Source organism: Mirounga leonina, unplaced genomic scaffold (genome assembly GCF_011800145.1).
Source record: "Mirounga leonina isolate KUSES-001 unplaced genomic scaffold, KU_Mleo_1.0 Mir_151, whole genome shotgun sequence".
Classification (NCBI taxonomy): Eukaryota; Metazoa; Chordata; class Mammalia; order Carnivora; family Phocidae; genus Mirounga; species Mirounga leonina.
This window is the reverse complement of record NW_023270377.1, coordinates 96,295,035-96,313,105: the sequence shown is the minus strand read 5'-3', so window position 1 is coordinate 96,313,105 and position 18,071 is coordinate 96,295,035. Positions and strand designations below refer to the sequence as shown.

At 35.0% G+C, this 18,071-nt stretch overlaps 1 non-coding gene across 1 annotated transcript; it reads left to right on the top strand.

The window, feature by feature from the left end:
* Nucleotides 1–17,365: 17,365 nt before the first annotated feature.
* LOC118012702 lies at nucleotides 17,366–17,471 on the top strand. Its single transcript, XR_004679774.1, has one exon. It is a non-coding gene; the product is annotated as a U6 spliceosomal RNA (small nuclear RNA).
* Nucleotides 17,472–18,071: the final 600 nt, after the last annotated feature.

Genomic DNA, 18,071 nt, shown 5'->3' with positions numbered 1-18,071 from the left:
AGTTTGCAAAGATTCTTATACTCCCTACATAATTATATCCAGAAAGGGTGTATGAGATGAAACCTCAGGGAGGGGCTATAGATGATAATGGAATTCTGAAAAGAACATGAATGCAATGATCTCCTCCTTAAAATCTTGCTAAGTCTTAATTGAGTTTTGTGGTAATTACTGCAAACTCAAGGCTCAGCCCAAACTGAAAGGAAAACCTATACTTACAAACAGTGCCCGTTTTGATGTCTGTTAATCACACATTTCAATGCTTTTAAAGGTTTCTGGAATAGGTTTACTGGACTTTAAATGAAAGGAAAATACCATATAAATATAACCTGTATTAAATTGCCATATTTTACTACTTAATTATTTTAACTTCCAAAAAGACAGGTTCACTTTTAACCAAAATTATTTTGGTTGCTGCTGTAGGTTTATCATCTCAAATGATGATACACAAATAATGTATAAGCATTTCAATTACAGAGACTACTTTACCATGTAAATTGACAGCCATGTCACATAGTATATCTTTAGTTAATCTGACACTGAGGATCAAGGCATCCTTATTTAAATTTTCAACTTCTGAACACTCAGAATTATATGTATTTATTTTAACTTTTACTTTTACAAATCTATTTTTCTATTTTAATTATGGCCATGTTATGACTAAATTTGAAGACTATCAAATACAATGTGCATTTCAAACTGAATATCACAAACACACACACAGAGTCGTTCTTTTACTGTGTCCTCATCATTTAATACATTCAGGTGGTTCAGCTCCTATATGACTTCCTCCAGCCTGTCTGTCAATGCTAACGAACATGCAAAGAACATGTTCATCATCCATGGTCTCAGTCATGGGCTATTCCTTTTGACCTAACTCACCACCAATTTCATTTATCCAACTGACATTTACCCTTCTCCTTATATATGCCAAGTATTTAGTTCAGCACAGCCCCAATGAGACAGAACGGGACCCTGCCCACGTAAAGTTTACAGTCTAGTGGAGCAGACCACACACATATAATCAAATAAGGAAGGAGGAGAATTTAGACTGTCACAATTGCCATGAAGGAAATAAACAGAGTGGTGACAGGAAGGAATTTAGGGCCCCTCTTTTAAACGGCTGCCCAGCAAAACATTCTCTGAGGAGGTGATACTGAGTGGAGAACTGAATAAGACTGAGGTAAGCATTTGAAGGGCTTGGGAAGAGCATTCCAGACAAAAGGGGGGGACAGTGCAAAGACCCTAGACAAGAGAATGTGTAGGCTTATTGGAGAACTAGGAGGAGGACCGTATAACTGGAAAGAAGGAAGCATGGGGCGGGGAGGGGAAGTAGAATTAAGAAGGAGATGCAGTTAGAAAAAGGCAAGATGATTCAGTCATCAGGCTTTGAAAAGGAGTTTGGATTTTATTCTAAGGTCTATGGGAATGCACCGAGTTTTCTGTTTCTCACTAAACTGGGTTTCAAGCAGGCAAGTGATATGATCTCATTTCTAACTTAAAGTTCTCTGGAGTGTGTAATGGAGCACAATAGGGGAGGCCAAGAGTGAAAGCCATGGAAATTTACATACAGTGGTGGCCATGGCTGTGTTCTAGAGAGGACAGGATCACACTCTGGGCTGGGGAGCTGGAGAAGGGAACGAGGAGAAAGTGGCTACCTTCCACCTTCATTTTCAAAGTGAACCTCAGGGCTTCCTAATGGCTCTGATGTCACAGCAAGGAAATGAGGGAAAGGGGAAACTAAAACAATGCTAGGTTTTTGATGACAGAAATGGTGCCTGATTTTTTTTTTTCTTCCTTTTTTACCCTTTTATTTTTTGTTCATAGAGAAGAATATAGGAGAACAATGTGTTAGGCAATACAAAGGTTATTTAAAATCAATATTTTGATATTATTTGTAATTGGTAGGTCTTTTCATTACAAATAACACATTTTTAAAAGATTTTATTTATTTGTTTGAGAGAGAGAGAGAGAGAGAACACGAGCACAGGGAGGGCAGAGGGAGAGGGAGAAGCAGGCTTCCCGTTGAGCAGAGAGCCCAACATGGGGCTCGATTCCAGGACCCTGAGATCATGACCTGAGTCGAAGGCAGATGCTTAACTGACTGAGCCACCCAAGGGTCCCCAAATAACACATATTTTTATTTATAAACTGATTTTTTTAACAGCAGTTTTCCTGTTTTCATTCTTAACATGGCTGTGGGACTGATGCACTCTGCTGACTTGCAGCTTAGACCATTCTTTCCCCCCTTTTCTTTTTGCTCAAATGTGCTATAAACTGTAGTCACCTTAGATAAGATTCCTCCTTGTTCAAGATGGCCTTTTGAAACCAAAGATAGAAGTCACAAATGTGTACTAGATTCACTCCAAAACCCAGGGTTTATAATTTAAATGAAATACACATCTTCTAACAAAAATGTGAGAACAATGAGGCTCTTAAAAGAAGACAAAGCATCAGTGATTTGGATGAGAAAGCTTATCCTTTTTGGCATTAATTGTCTGGCAGGAGTTTAGAAGCAACCAGCTACATCTCTTTAGAGTTTAATGCCAAGTAGCAGCAAAATTGAACCAAATCAGATTTATTGGAGTCGCTCTATTAAAGTGTTAAATTTAAGTAGAGGAATCAGAATTTCTGTCAAATGGGTTTCTGGTCGCAAATTAAAGTTATGAAAAATCTAGTCCCTCTGTGTCTGCAACTTCATATGTCACTCGATTCCAAGTGCTTAATTCAGTCACTTAAAACTAATTTGTACAGAGAGGCTGTGTGGGTTAATGGTTAACTACTGGTGGAGGTACACTATCTGGGCTCACACTCTAGCATAATTCCCTAGTACCTTTATGGCACTGGGTAAATTACCTAGCCTCTCCGGGCCTTTCTTCAACTCTAATATGGGCATGATAATAAGATCAAACTCTTAGAGAGTTTGATAAGAATTGAATTATTTAATATATGTGAGACAATTTTAAAAATGCATGACTGGTGAAAGCTTACGGTTGACTCTTGAACAACACAGGTTCGAACTGAGCAGGTTCACTAACATGAGATTTCTTTTATATAAATACAGTAGAGTACTGTAAATGTATTTTCTCTTCCTTATGCTTTTCTTAATATTTTATTTTCTCTAGCTCACTTTATTGTAAAAATACAGTTTATAATTACATACAAAATATATGTTAACCTACTGTTTATGTTATCTGTAAGGCCCCCAGTCAATAGCAGGCTATTAGTAAAGTTTTTGCGGAGTCAAAAGTTATACATGGATTTTCAACTGTGTGAGGGGTCGGTACCCTGGCCCCTGCATTGCTCAAGGGTCAGTTGTATTTTTTTTTTCCCAACTTTTTTAGTTATCCAGTCTACTGGGCAGTTCCCTACTCAATCGTAAAATTCATTGACAGCACTCAATTTTATATAACTGATGAACACTTTTAACCATGTGTAAAGGCTAAAATGACCTTAGGGGAATGCAATTTATATTATAATGGCTTAATGGAACCAATTATATTATATCAGCATAAAAAATTTTAAATAGAAAAATGTATTCACCAGTAAAAATGTCCCATATTTCAGTAAGAATGTTCATATGCCAACTGTTTATTAGTCAAGATTTAAGAAATATTCACCAGTTAGTATTAAGTTTTATGATTTTTAATTCAATATTCATTAATAAGTTAATTCAGAAGCAAGAAGGGCCTTTATAAAATGACATTTAATTATAAAATGGCCTTAAATATAAAGCATCTAGTAACTACGTCAAACTTTTCAAGAAGTGTAACTAATTAAATCTTTCTAGGGAGAAATTGTATCATCTGGTAACTCTTATTTAAAATCATGGAAAGGAAATCTCCATAGCAATGAAGACCATTTTCATTCTTTTCATATCCAATTTTCATATTCACTTAAAAAAACACAAAATTAATAATCAAGTGTATAATGCATCATTAGCTCTGAATAGTGTCATTAATATTGTTTCAAAGAAAATGGGTTTTGATATCAAACCTAAAATCACTGGAGGAGAGTTAATATATAGAAATAATATTTTAGTAGGACAATAATGCTTAAGTAATAAAAATCATCTTTCAGATTTGAAAGTTGAATTTGAAAAACTATGTTATATTTGAAGTAAACAAATTTTTTGATTTTTCTTAATATTTTGTTATTTTGCCGAAACTTCATTAGTTTTAAAAGAAAGCTTATGCTTACTACAGTAAGTCAGTTTTACTACAACCATCCCTATCACTAAAACAATAAAATGTGTGGGATGAGTACGATGGGAAAATTATAAAAGGTTTTATCACAATTTACTGGCTCTGTTCCTGTGAGATTTTTTTTATAAATCATTATAAACTTTGTGTTCAGAAGGAACAGTTGAAGCATTTCTACAATAAATAACTGGACAAAATAGATCAATAGGGTATGTTAATGGTCTACAATGTTGTAAATTAAAATCTATTTTAGTTATAATGCCTAAAGTTAGTAATTTAATGTATTGCACTCTCCCTGCAAAAAAAAAATATTACATGTTATTGAAAGTTTTCTTGATATGACGTATATAATCAATTTGACTGCCTATGTCATTCAATTGGGACAAAAGAATGATACTACATACTTAGATACAACTATATTCATTTAAATATTTTTCTTGAAATAAAAAACAATAAGAATAATATATTGTTCTATACTATGGAATATAAAATGTTATTGGCATTAATAATTACAAATATAACACATGTTCATTCTAAAAAAAATTAATAAATAAAAATGTTAAATTCTCTCACTTAACCACTCAGTCCAATTCCCAAAGGTTATCATAGTTGACAATTTGGAGTGTACCATTTTAGACCTTTTCCTTACACTTATAAAAATATATGGGCTCATAAATATATATTCATAAATGTATATATCTTTTCTGTATAAAAAATTATAACAGTTCTGTTGTCTTTCAACTTGCTTTCTTCAGTAAAAGATAAATTTTCACATAGAGTTTCTTACTTTTCAATGATTGCAAGTAATCCATTCTATTGATTTCACATAATCCATGTTACCAAAGATTGACACTGAGGTTTCTTGCAATATTTTACCATCACATACAATGTTGCAGAGGCCATTTGCACAGACATTGAAGCATGGGTTGATGGTGTTTGCAGAAGTAGAATTAATCAGTAAATGGATTTGAGCATCTAAATTTTTGAGATATACAGACAAATTGCTTTCTGAAATGGTTGGGCCAATTTACTCTCCTATCAATAGTACATGACAGTGCCTGTCTTCCTCATACTCTCTGAAACACTAAATATCATTTTTCTTACATTTTATCAATCTTGTTGGTCAAAGTTTGCTGTGTCATCATTGTTAGGACTTGAATTTATTTAATTTGGACTGGGATTGGGTTTGGGCCATTTGTATTTCTAGATTACAGAATTTTCTAATTATATTCTTTACTCATCTTTCTATAGCATCCTTTTGTTCTTTCCAAATTCTAGGAACTCTTTATAAAGTGTGGCTTCTCTTTTGTATTTAATATAAGTTACAAGTAATTTTCCAAATTTGTCACTTGGCCCTGAAATTTGTTTATGAAATCTTGGTTATCTGTAGAGTAATGACTCTTAACCATACTTCAATATCAGTGTCATGTAACAGTGATATTTAAAATGTATTATGAAGGGCACCTGGGTGGCTCAGTCTGTTAAGGGTCTGTCTGCCTTCAGCTCAGGTCATGATCTCGGGGTCCTGGTATAGAGCCCCACATTGGGCTCTCTGCTCAGCAGACAGCTTGCTTCTCCCTCTCCTTTTGCTGCTTCCCCCACACACCCTTTCTCTCTCTCTCTCTGTCTCTCAAATAAATAAAAAAATCTTTAAAAAAACCCAAAATGTATTATGAGTCATGTATAGATATTATTAGAAAGCATAAGATTTGTGACTATATTAACTTTTATAAGATAAATAAGATCAGATTCATAGTTATTCATATAATATTACTCTTTCTACTTGCTCCTATATGTTTTTCTAGATACTGGGAATAAAGCAATAAAGCAGACACAAACATACTACATTCACATCACTGCCCTCATAGAGGGGCAGCCTGATTGAGGAATCAGAAAAATGATATGTGATAAAGGAATAAAGTTACTTAAAAACAGCAACAACAACAAGCCAACAAACAAAAAACAAACAAAAACCTAAAAGAGATTATCTTCATTGTTGATTAATGGAGATTTTAGCACACACAGACATTATTAGGCTATATATTAATAATTAGAAAAGACTAGGAAAACTGACAAAATTTTCTTAGGAAGAAATAAATTGACATTTGTGCCAGAAGGCAGAAAATTAGTGTGTTTGATTGTGCCTACCTATATTATAAAAGAAATTTAGCTAAATGCATAGCTTATATAATTAAAATTACATTTTATAAGTTTTAAATGATTCTTCTCTACTAGTTTTCTTTTTTTAAAGATTTTATTTATTTGAGAGAGAGAGTGAGAGAGAGAAAGCATGAGCAGGGGGGAGGGGCAGAGGCAGAGGGAGAAGCAGACTGAGCAGGGAGCCCGATATGGGACTCTAGATCATGACCTGAGCAGAAGGCAGACACTTAACTGACTGAGCCACCCAGGCACCCTTCTCTACTAATTTTCTAATGTATTTACCAATGTAGCTAATTAATTTTTGTTTATCACTTATTCTTGAAAGTTTTTCATGTAGGCATACTACAAAAATTTAAAATGTACCCTAAATAAATCTCACTTCTGACCTCTTGCAGAGTTAAGTGTATCTTTTGTAATAAAAATTTTTTAAACTGTGAGATTATATATCCATAATATGTACACATTAAGTATGACTGATTGTTCAGTAATTACCACCCAGTATCAAGTACTTTCACTCAACTAGTGATAGAAATCCAAGATAGGGCGCCTGGGTGGCTCAGTTGGTTAAGCGACTGCCTTCGGCTCAGGTCATGATCCTGGAGTCCCGGGATCGAGTCCCACGTCAAGCTCCCTGCTCAGCAGGGAGTCTGCTTCTCCCTCGGACCCTCCCCCCTCTTGTGCTCTCTCTCTCTCTCATTCTCTCTCTCTCAAATAAATAAATAAAATCTTTAAAAAAAAACAAAAGAAATCCAAGATAATTAAGTACAAATCCATAGATAGAGTTGGGAAAGCCTACTAAACAATAAACTCAAATAATAATAAACATAATAGGGGAAAAATATCAATAATACAAATGATAAGGAACATCAAAATTGGTTGGGAGAACTGATAGGATCTGTCATATAATTAAAGATAAAAAATTACAAAAGAAACATTCAAAATAGCTGTCTTGATTATCTTGGTTCTCTTTCTCCATGTGCATTGTTAGTATTTCAATAAAGTCAGATAAAGAAATTCCCCACTTTAAATATCAGAACTGGAATGAATCTCTCTGCAAAATAGTACTGAAAAATGGCTCCAAAATCCAACTGATTTATGAAAAATAATTTGTTGGACTAATAAAACTATGTGATGAGATCATTTCAATGAAAGAAAATGCTGCCAATTTTATTTATCTAGGAAACACAGGGCTGTGTTTATCTCGTGTATGAATATGACGAAGTGTCCTAGTTGTGTAAGATGAACCATATTGAATTATATGGTCCAGCAGCATGAAATGTCAACAGTGTATTAGGAGTAGATGTGAGGGGATGAAATAATTACAGTCGCTACATTGTTGATGATGATGGGTATGTATGAAATAAAAGATTCCCCATCTTCAAAAGATTTGCCTTTACTGACTTATTGATAAAATATCTAGCAACGCCATGGAGGAATCATTTGAATATATATCTATATTAAAACATTACTATCATTGTTTTCTGTTTGGAAATAAACTTAATTCTTATTTTAAGAGGTCTTTGAATCTCAAACCCGGATTTGGAGGATTGAAACTCTATTACCATAGAACACCAGGTAAAAACTGAAAGGGATGGGACATAGTCAAGGTTCTTATTTTCTATGAGCAAAGAACAAAGAGTAGAGTTTTTGTCTTTTATTGGAGGTTATGTTCTGATATTCTTGGGAATCTCTCTATGTTAAATACCACTATTTTCCATGAACTGGTACTTTTCCTCGGACAGTTTTATGAATGGTATGTTTTTAGTCTATAAAGAAAGCTTGGTTATCTGGAGCTGTGCTTTTCAAAGTGTGGTACCCTAGATAGAGAGCATGATCATCAGTGGCCATATTGCAGACTTACTAAATGAAAATCACTTTTGTTGGTGCCCAGCAATCCATGCAAAGGGACTTGTCATGCATATAAAATGTGAGAACTACCAGCTGATCTCTCCAATATGGTAGCAGCTAGCCACATGGGCTATTCAGTTTTGTATTTAAATTAATTAAAATAAAAGAGAATAACTCCATTTCTCAGTTACACTATTCACATTTCAAGTGCTTAATAACTACATTTTGCTAGTGACTACCATACTAGAGAGTAAAGATTCTGCTGAAACGAAAACCACAGGCTCAGAATGGTGTCTTTCAGGCCAGGTCAACACTGAGGCTGAATACCTAACCCGACTGCAGTTTCAACCTGTCCCAGGGTAAGGCTTTACCTGCATTCAGGAATTTGTTAATCAACACCAAAAAGGTAATCTGTCACAAGGACTCTCCCCATCCCCCAAAGGAAGATGAAGTAATCCACCTAATAAGACCCTCTGCCTTTTCACCTAAGGAAAGGTGACCTTGCTTGGAACAATCTTTCTTTTCTTTTGCTAATAACTTTCTTGCCCCACCCTCCTTCCTATAAAAATCTTCCATTTTGTACAACTACTTGGGGCTCCCCTCTACTTCCTAGATGAGATGCTGACTGATTCATTAATCACTTAATAAAGCTAATTAGATCTTCAAATTTACTCAGTTGAATTTCTGTTCTGAACAATGCAGCATGACCGTAGAGGTTTCTATTGGTTAACATTATCTAGGTCATGTCCGTGAACCAAACCACTGCGGAATTCATCATGCTACCTTCAATTATTCCAAAGCTTCTAAGACCCTCATTCTTTTTACTTTGTTCTCTTTATTTCATTTTTGTCATGATCAGATTACTTTAGGAACCAGAGAATTGGGGGTAAGTGTCAAAGGGAAGCAGTTTGAAAAATCTCTCTCTTCCAAATTTGCATAAAGCACAAAACCCATCAAGATAAATTGCCAAGATTCACCACCAGCAAATAATCATAAACATCTAAAAGTGGCAGCCAAGTACAGAAAGGAAGAATCTAAAACTGAGTATAGCACTACTGAGAAAAGAAAGGGAGTTAGCTAAGTACTCCCAACTTTAATAATATTTTCCAGTTTGGAAAGAGAAATATTAAGAATGCAAGTAGTTACAGGGCGCCTGGGTGGCTCAGTCGTTAAGAGTCTGCCTTTGGCTCAGGTCATGATCCCAGGGCCCTGGGATCAGCCATGCATCGAGCGAGTGGGGAGCATGCATTGAGCAGGGAGCCCGCTTCTCCCTCTCCCTCTGCCTGCTGCTCCCCCTGCTTGCGCTCTCTGTCAAATAAATAAACAAAATATTTTTAAAAAATATTTTAATATTTCAATATTTAATATTTTAATATTTAATATTTTAAAAATGCAAGTAGTTAAGCAGGAACAATTTCAAGAATAACAACAGTTCTTCGAATTGGAAAATTTTACATATCAATATAGGACTTTGGCCATGACAGGAAAAGTAAAGGGATTGCTGTCTCGGGGGAGCAAGAGGGAGCAAGGGTTGCCTACCTAAGAGAGTTGACTCTAGTTCAAAACATTTAATGTCATTTCAAAGAAGAGAACAGAGCTCTGTGTTCCAGCAAGAATTGGTCTCAGCTTCATCCAAGATCTCCCCATTCATTCCCTGTCTTCATTACCCAGGTATAGAAAAATAGTTTAAATTCAACATCTACCATTTGAATTATAGTTTCAAGGGAAAAACAAAGGTACTGGATAGGATGACCAAAGTATGAAGAAGAATTCATTCATATTGTATCAAAGTGAATAGAAGGTATGGACAGAGCTGCCCAATTCAAAGATAAACAAAATTTTGACAATTGCATGATAGTTATGCAAACATATTTAAGCAGGGATGGGGTGTGTGTTCAGGGGAACAGAACAAACAAAAGACATAAAACAAAGAAACAGAGGACTCTGCATAAGATAAAAGCAGTATAAATATGAATTCAACAAAAAAGGAAAAATACTATGATCATAATAGCAGAATAAAAATGATCGAAACAAATTACATATTAAAACATCTCCACTACAGAGCTAATAAATGAATGGAAGCCATGATAAATGAAGTGGGGCCTTGACTATCAAATTATTGGCAAGGAGGGAAATAATCAGAGTAAATGCAAAGGAAGAGACAGAGAAATCAAAACAATAGAAAATGATAGATATGGAAAGGGAACAAAGAAGGATGAATATAAAAATTATTGTTGTTCTCAAAGTAGAAATCCAACAAATGGCATGGAATGGAAAATAGTACTGAGGAAAGTAATACAAGGAAAAATCTCCTGAAATGAAGGAGCATTGAACCTGCATACTAAATAGGCACAATAAATAAAATACCAGGAAAATTCATCACTGAACAATTATTATGTGTATATATATATATATATATATACTTTAGTAAATTTTTTATTGAACTTCAAAGATGAGGAAAACATTTTACTATTCTATAGGCAGGGGCAAAAAGGCATTTATAGGGGACAAAAATATAGTCTGTTTCCACCCTTCTCCACTGAAATATTCTTTACTAAAAGGCCATGTAAAACTACTTATGAAATTAAAAATGAAAGTATAATTCAATAATTCTGTTATTTCTAATTGTATTGTCATTGGAGAAAAAAGCAATAGGGAATATTCAAATATTCTGTTCCCCTTCAGGGAATATTGTATTTATGTTCTTGAAAAAAACAAAAACTGCCCACTGGTGAAATTCAACAAAGAGATAAATTACACAAAAATGGAGACACCATGGTACAAGATCTAGTGGTAAGCCTTGAATCTATTTAAATATAACACTTAGACAAAGTGGTAAGAAAATCATAGACACAGAATGCTATATAAATGCTGAATAAAGCAACAAAATCAGGAGGAAAATTCAAAGAAAGAAATAGGAAGAGAAAAAGTGCTAATCATCATGTTTTTCACAGCAAAGAATCAATTGACACTATAAAAATGAAATGTGTTTAAATTAATCACATTTTAATGATTTTCATATTTAAAAAAAATTCCTGAGCAAGTGTTCCAGAGTTCTTGTAATAAAAAGCATTTATGTAAAGTTCAACAATTTTTAAAATTTGTCTTCAAATTATTTTACTTCCATTAAAATTAAGTCAAATTTACTTGGTTTATTTTAAATTTATTTTAATTTTCTAATTTAAAATTTAAAGTACTCTCATATAAAGCAATTGACCACAAGTTTAAGAAATACTAAGTTAAAATAGGAATGAAAAACTTGTCTTAACATTTTTATGTTAACAAGAAGATATTTTTACTAGTCACTCTTCACTAGTTATTTGATGTAGAATAAATGTTTCTTCTTTGAGTATATATCCACTAATTGAAGTTCAAAATTTTCCTTTCAAAATAATCATACCACATTGTAGAAACCATATTTTCTACAATTTTCAATTTCATTTTTTTAAAGAAGAGCAACACATTAACATTAAAAATGTTTGCAAAATAGTCTGAATGCAAAGCTTTTTAGACTTTTTCTTAAATCTCATCTGAATGGTTTATAGTTGCCTCTCCCATACTAATTCTACAAAAATTTCTGACAACTTAGTTGTAACACGTCTTTTGAAAACTTTCCATTTAATTTTCATAGATAAAATACATATATATTCAATTTCATGTTTCATCAGCTTATAAAATATTTCATTAAAATAACAACTATAACCTGCATAAGCAGGTTTGGGAATAAACTTATCTAATTCTTAACAGGCAGCTCAACTGGTAGGAATGTAAGTTTATGGTTGTACTAGAGAGGTATCTACCAAACATGAACATCTATTACCCCATAGGCAGTCACTTAAATGGATGTCAGTGCAGTCAGCTTCCACTGCACTTCTTAGAAAACACAGTGTATAAAGTATGACCTCATCCTTATAAATTACTTCTTTACTCTATATTTCATCATACATATATCTATCTAGTCATTCTTCTACCTGCATATACATGGATAGAAAGAGGTTGGAAATTATATTTACCAAAAATTAGCACATGCATTAATATATTCAGTAATATATTTCATTACATTGTTTTTCTAGGATAAATTCCTATCATTTGATTACTATATTTTGTTGCCATATATTATATTTTGCTATATGTATTTCTTACTATCATTATACATATTACTACTCATTGACTATAAAATTAAAAATAAATACACTAAGCCACAAAACACAAACCAAAAATGCAATGAAGAGCAAAGCCTGGGGCGTCTATGTGGCTCAGTCAGTTAAGTGTCTGCCTTGGTTCAGGTCATGATCCCAGGGTTCTGGGATCCAGTCCCTCATTGGGCTCCCCGCTCGGCAGGGAGTCTGCTTCTTCCTCTGCCTCTGCCTGTTGCACCCCCTGCTTGTGCACTCTCTCTCTCTTCCTGTCAAAAAAATAAATAAAATCTAAAAAAAAAAAAAACAAATGAGCAAAGCCTGATTGAGTTTGGGACACTGGACAATAAGCTATAGGGGATGCTTTTGTTGTGTGATTAACATATATTGACTCCTTCATCCTTCCAGAAGAAACCTAAGATCTCTTCTCCTCAATAATGGAGCCCATGTGCTTTAGCAGTTATGTTCCCCTAACCACAATGAGTATTAAATGTGGACATGTGATTTAGACAATCCAATCAGCTTAAATCATAGAACTCTTCCTTAATTAGAATACTAGATAGGAACATTTTTTTTCCCCCTCAGCCTTTAGATATATGCAAGAAAACATAGTCCTAGTTGCTAATAGAAATCATCCTTCAGCCGTTAGGAAAATCAATAAGACAAAACTGGCACTGTGGGGGAAATGTAGTCAATCTTTAATTGCATTGACTCAATGAAGCCATCAAGCCTGTGGCCCCTCATATCTCTAGATTCCTGTTAGGTGAATGAATAAGTCTTTTGTCTTTGGATTGAGTAGGATACCTAAAGCACCCTTACTGAGATATTCATTCATTAGTCAAGAACATCAATCCTTCATACTACATAAAATACAATAATCAAATTTGTGCTTGAGTATAATTCTAAAATACTTGGGCCATGGATTTTCCACCTTTGTGAATCTTCAAAACTGAACACTAAAACTGTGAAATCCAGAAGTCTAATCAGAAGTTTCCCTAACTTCAAATTAAGTCACTCAAATTCGTTTTGAAGGTGGACCTAACCCTATGTAAACTAGTATTTGTTAGGAAAATGAATTAGAATAAGTTCAAAGCTGATGGTTCTCTAAGACAAGAACAAAATATGAAGCTCAAGGAGTGAGTCCCAACTAGGAATTAGTTGTGATTACCATCTAAATCAATCTCATTCTATGTGGGATTTTTAACAAAACGGTGAATAAACTGTGAGGAACCAATTATTCATAGTAACCTAACTTGGTTTTTAATAGTGTTCCTATGATAAATGATATCAGTGAATCCAACTTTGCTGGCTTGATTTTTACAGTGGTTTATGATTAGACCAGAGAATGCTTCTCAGCTGTTTTACTACCACAAATTATTAGTATGAAGGTGAATGAATTACACTTGATTGTCTCAATATGAAAATTAGATATAAAAATAATTGAGGAAAATAACTAGTTGTGAATGTTGGTTTTCTTCTTAAATAATGAGAGATTAAACATCTAAACAGGTTGTGCCTTAGGGAAAATGGGAAGTAGTCTTAAATTTTTATTCACTGACCTCTGCCTCTTTTTTCTCTATGTTTCTCATAGAACGTCATGGCATCTTCTTCTCTATTTCTTTAGTGTCTACTTGCCCTCTCCAACTTTTCTTTTTTAGTCACAATATAGCTAGTATAATTTTGTTTATTTACAGAAGACTAAACGAAGGTTGGCATTCATTTATATCTCTGTGTGAATAAATTTTAATGCGTTGCTTCTTCCAGTGGTGTTTTTACATCTAAAGCGATAGCTCTAATAATAGACGGAGAGCCTTATTTCTTCTAAACCAGATTCAAAATATAAGTGAGTAGGTGGTAGTGGTTTTAAGAGGGTATGAAAACCCTTTCCCAAGGGACCATTAATGGTACCATGTGGTTATAATCTAGTTTACCTTTTTGCCAAACAATAAGTAAATAGGTAGGTAAGCTAGCAAATTAATTTATGGCCGTAAAAATGCAGTTTCTTACAAGTGGCTAGCATACCATAAATTATGGTATCCAAATGTGACATCAAAATTTGAATAAGTTTCCTTATCTTTCAAATTGAGTGTCAACTTTGTGAAATTGCTGTAAACTCCAAATGTGTTAACACAAGTAAAACATTGGGCACAGTGTCTGACACACAGGAGGTACTCCAATTCCACTCTTTTATTCAAATTGAATATGTATTGAGCCACTAAACTGGGTTATATGTAAAAAATGCATGTTATAAAATATAATCGTCCAACTTAGCTGGTTGGGTTGTCTATTGTATGCTAATGATCTCCTAAACAAATCCTTCCCTTTGCTGTCCTTCAACTTTCTAGTCTGGCTTAAATGCACATCCTACATGCTAGCTTAATAGCTTGTGTTTAACTCAGTCATCTATCACATGCCTGTCTACTCTATTAAGTTTTGAATCCCTTGAATGCTGAGATCCAGTTACTAGAGATCAATAACCTTGGGAGAGGATGAAAGAATAAACAACTGAACCAATTTATTGCTAAATCCTAATTTAATTTGGTGTGAAGTAAACAAAGCTGCATTAATACATTGCTACTAAGAACCAAATATTTGCTAATATGTACAGTTAGAAAAAAAATGAATATGAGGGCTTCTGGTTAGCTGCCATGGTTTTGTTTTTGTTTTTGTTTTTAAAGATTTTATTTATTTATTTGGGGGGTGGAGAGAGCATGAGCAGGAGGAGAGGCAATTGGAGAGGGAGAAGCAAACCCTCCCACCCTCCACTCCCCACCCCTCTTAAGCAGGGACCCCCACCCAGGGCTCCATCCCAGGACCCCAGAATCATGACCTGAGCCTAAGGCAGACCCCTTAACCGACTGAGCCACCCAGGCACCCCTAGCTGCCATGGTTTTAAGGAAAACTCAGAAGCCTGGATTTTATCCCTTGTCCTGAGAAAATAATCTGATGATGATAATCCCAGGTGTTAGGGGATTAGACACTATCTGGCTTGCCTTTGATGTATCCCTACTGCCAGTTTCTCTTCAGTGTACCAAGACAACATATAACTTTCATCAAATGCATAATGGAAGAGTTTTAGTTTTAAACATAAGAATAATACCAATATAGGAAACAGTTTTCACCATTATGGGGGGGTGCTTTTAAAATATGGTTGAGCTACAGAGGGTCTGAGCTATTGACATATTGCTTTCATCAGTAAACCCCTGTAGCTCAAAACCTCTAAAAAAAAAAAAAAAAGTTCTCATCATTGCCTCTGTGATACCGTGATATAATAAGAAATATATATTTGGTCTTTGTCCCTATTCCTAGCACAGAGATTCCTTATAATTTCCTGAGTAATAAGAGTGAGGGGGTGTCTTTTGTTATTCATAATGAGCCCCTCTCAAGCCATACCTGAATTTATACTGATGAGATGATTCTTGGTGGGCTCCTAGGTAGTTCAGGATGGGGGCTGGATACCAGAGGAAACAAGTTTGATTGAAGAGTTGGAACTTTCAGCCCCACCCCCAAATCTAGGTAGGGAAGAGAGGCTGGAGGTTAATTATCAATGGCCAGTGGCTTAATCAACCATGCCTATGTAATGAAACCTCCATAAAAACCCCAAACAAAGGAGTTTGTAGAGCTTCTGGGTTTGTGAACAGGTCTACATGTTCCAGGAGGGTGGTGTGCCCTAAATTCCTGCAAATGGGAACCTTCCGGACCTCATCCTATGTACTTCATCTGGCTGTCCATTTTTATCCTTTAAATATCCTATATAATAAGCCAATAATAATGAATAATTTCTTTCCCTGAGTTCTATGAGCCATTCTAGCAAATAATAGAATCTCAGGAGGGAGTCATGGAAACCTTGGGTTTGTAGTCAAGTTGGACAGAAGTGTGGGTCACTTGGGAACTCTGTATTGCAGTTAGGAATCTGAAGTGGGAGACAGTCCTGTGGTACTAAGCTCTTTCTTTTGGGGCCTGGCTAACTCTGGGTAGTTAGTGTCAGAATCCCTTAAGTGAGGGAAAACCCACATACTTGATGTCAGAAGTACTGTGAGTAGAGAAACAGTTTTTCTTTTTAGCTTCTGATTTCACCTTCATCTAAGCCATATCTAGATTCTTAAGGCCAGACTTATTTCCCCATTTTAACTTTCCATTCATTGCATCATGAGGCCATAAGTAAGCCTACTGACAATCATGTTGGAAATTCATACATCACCAGGCTAAACTTGGCTGTAGTCTGCCTTAATCTCTGCCCATGTTTCCACTTTTGCTTGCTTATTGTCCAAATCATTTGCCAAGCAGGGCCTGGACATTCAATCATACTTGAGGAAGAGTCAAGTGTGGGAGAAAACTGACTTTGTCTATAGAGAGTAGTTTCCAGTGATGCTAATTAAAGCAAATAATACTAACTTCTATAAAAGCAAATCCTGAAATCTAAGTGGTTAAAAACAATTCAAGTTTCTCAATCACACACTGCAATTCAATGAGGGGTGGTGGGTCGTGTGTGTTAACTCTCCGATGGAACCCATTCAGAATCAGGTGCTTCCCCTAGGTCCTCAGAATCCTGAACCATCAGCCAGATGATAGTAAAAGAGCACTAGAAATGCTATTTGGGTCTTGCCTGAAAGAGGCACATATCACTTCCATTCATATTGCATTGACCAGAATTACATAGGATGCTGGGAAATGCAGTCAAGCTTGTGCCCCTGAAGAAAAGAGGACACAGATATCAGTGAGCACTGACATAATCTGCCACAGGCAAGAGCTTAAAAATTCAAGCAGATGATCCTCATGAGTATCAATCTCAGGGGTATGTAACTTTTTACATAACTTTGTAAAAATGAACCTGCACAGGTTCATTTAATTTAGTGTGTATATCTTGGTTGTAATCTCTATAATGGAGAAAAACCAAAATTTAAATAATGAATTTATATTGTAAAAATACTATGTAAGGAAACTTTGTAAAATTAGTAAACTTCTTCCAAAACAGGTAGTCGCTCCATAATTTACACATGCCTTTAAAACAAGAGGTAACGTGTGCTCGCTTCGGCAGCACATATACTAAAATTGGAAGGATACAGAGAAGATTAGCATGGCCCCTGCGCAAGGATGACACGTAAAACAAGAGGCAACATGTCATAATGAGGTGATTTCTTTTTTTTTCTAGATTTTATTTATTTATTTGTCAGAGAGAGAACTAGCACAAGCAGGGGGAGCGGCAGGCAGAGGGAGAAGCAGGCTCCCTGCTGAGCGGGGAGCCCAATGCAGGACTTGATCCCAGGATCCTGGGATCATGACCTGAGCCGAAGGCAGACGCTTAACCAACTGAGCCACCCAGGCATCCCTGTAGTTTGATTTCTTAAAGAAGTAACACATTTATTGTAATAATTCAAGGCCAATATGAGTCTGCATTACTATTTGAAAAGTATATTACATGAGCCAAAAGTATTGAAACTAACCCTAAAATCTTTGGTGGTTTACCTGTCAGAGGATTTTACTAATTCACCAACATTAAACAAACAAACAAACAAAATGACTTAAGCTATGCTACTGGATATAGATATTCAAAAATTAATCATTTGCCATTTTATATCTCATTTGCCTAAGGATATTTTACCATTTGTTTAAATGTGTCAGTTGGCCCAGCTGTTGAAGATTAACAATAAAGTGTTTGCTTAGTATGGCCCCATGAAATGGACTGCATAACAAATCTGAATGGGCCCGGTTGGCTCAGTTGTCCAGA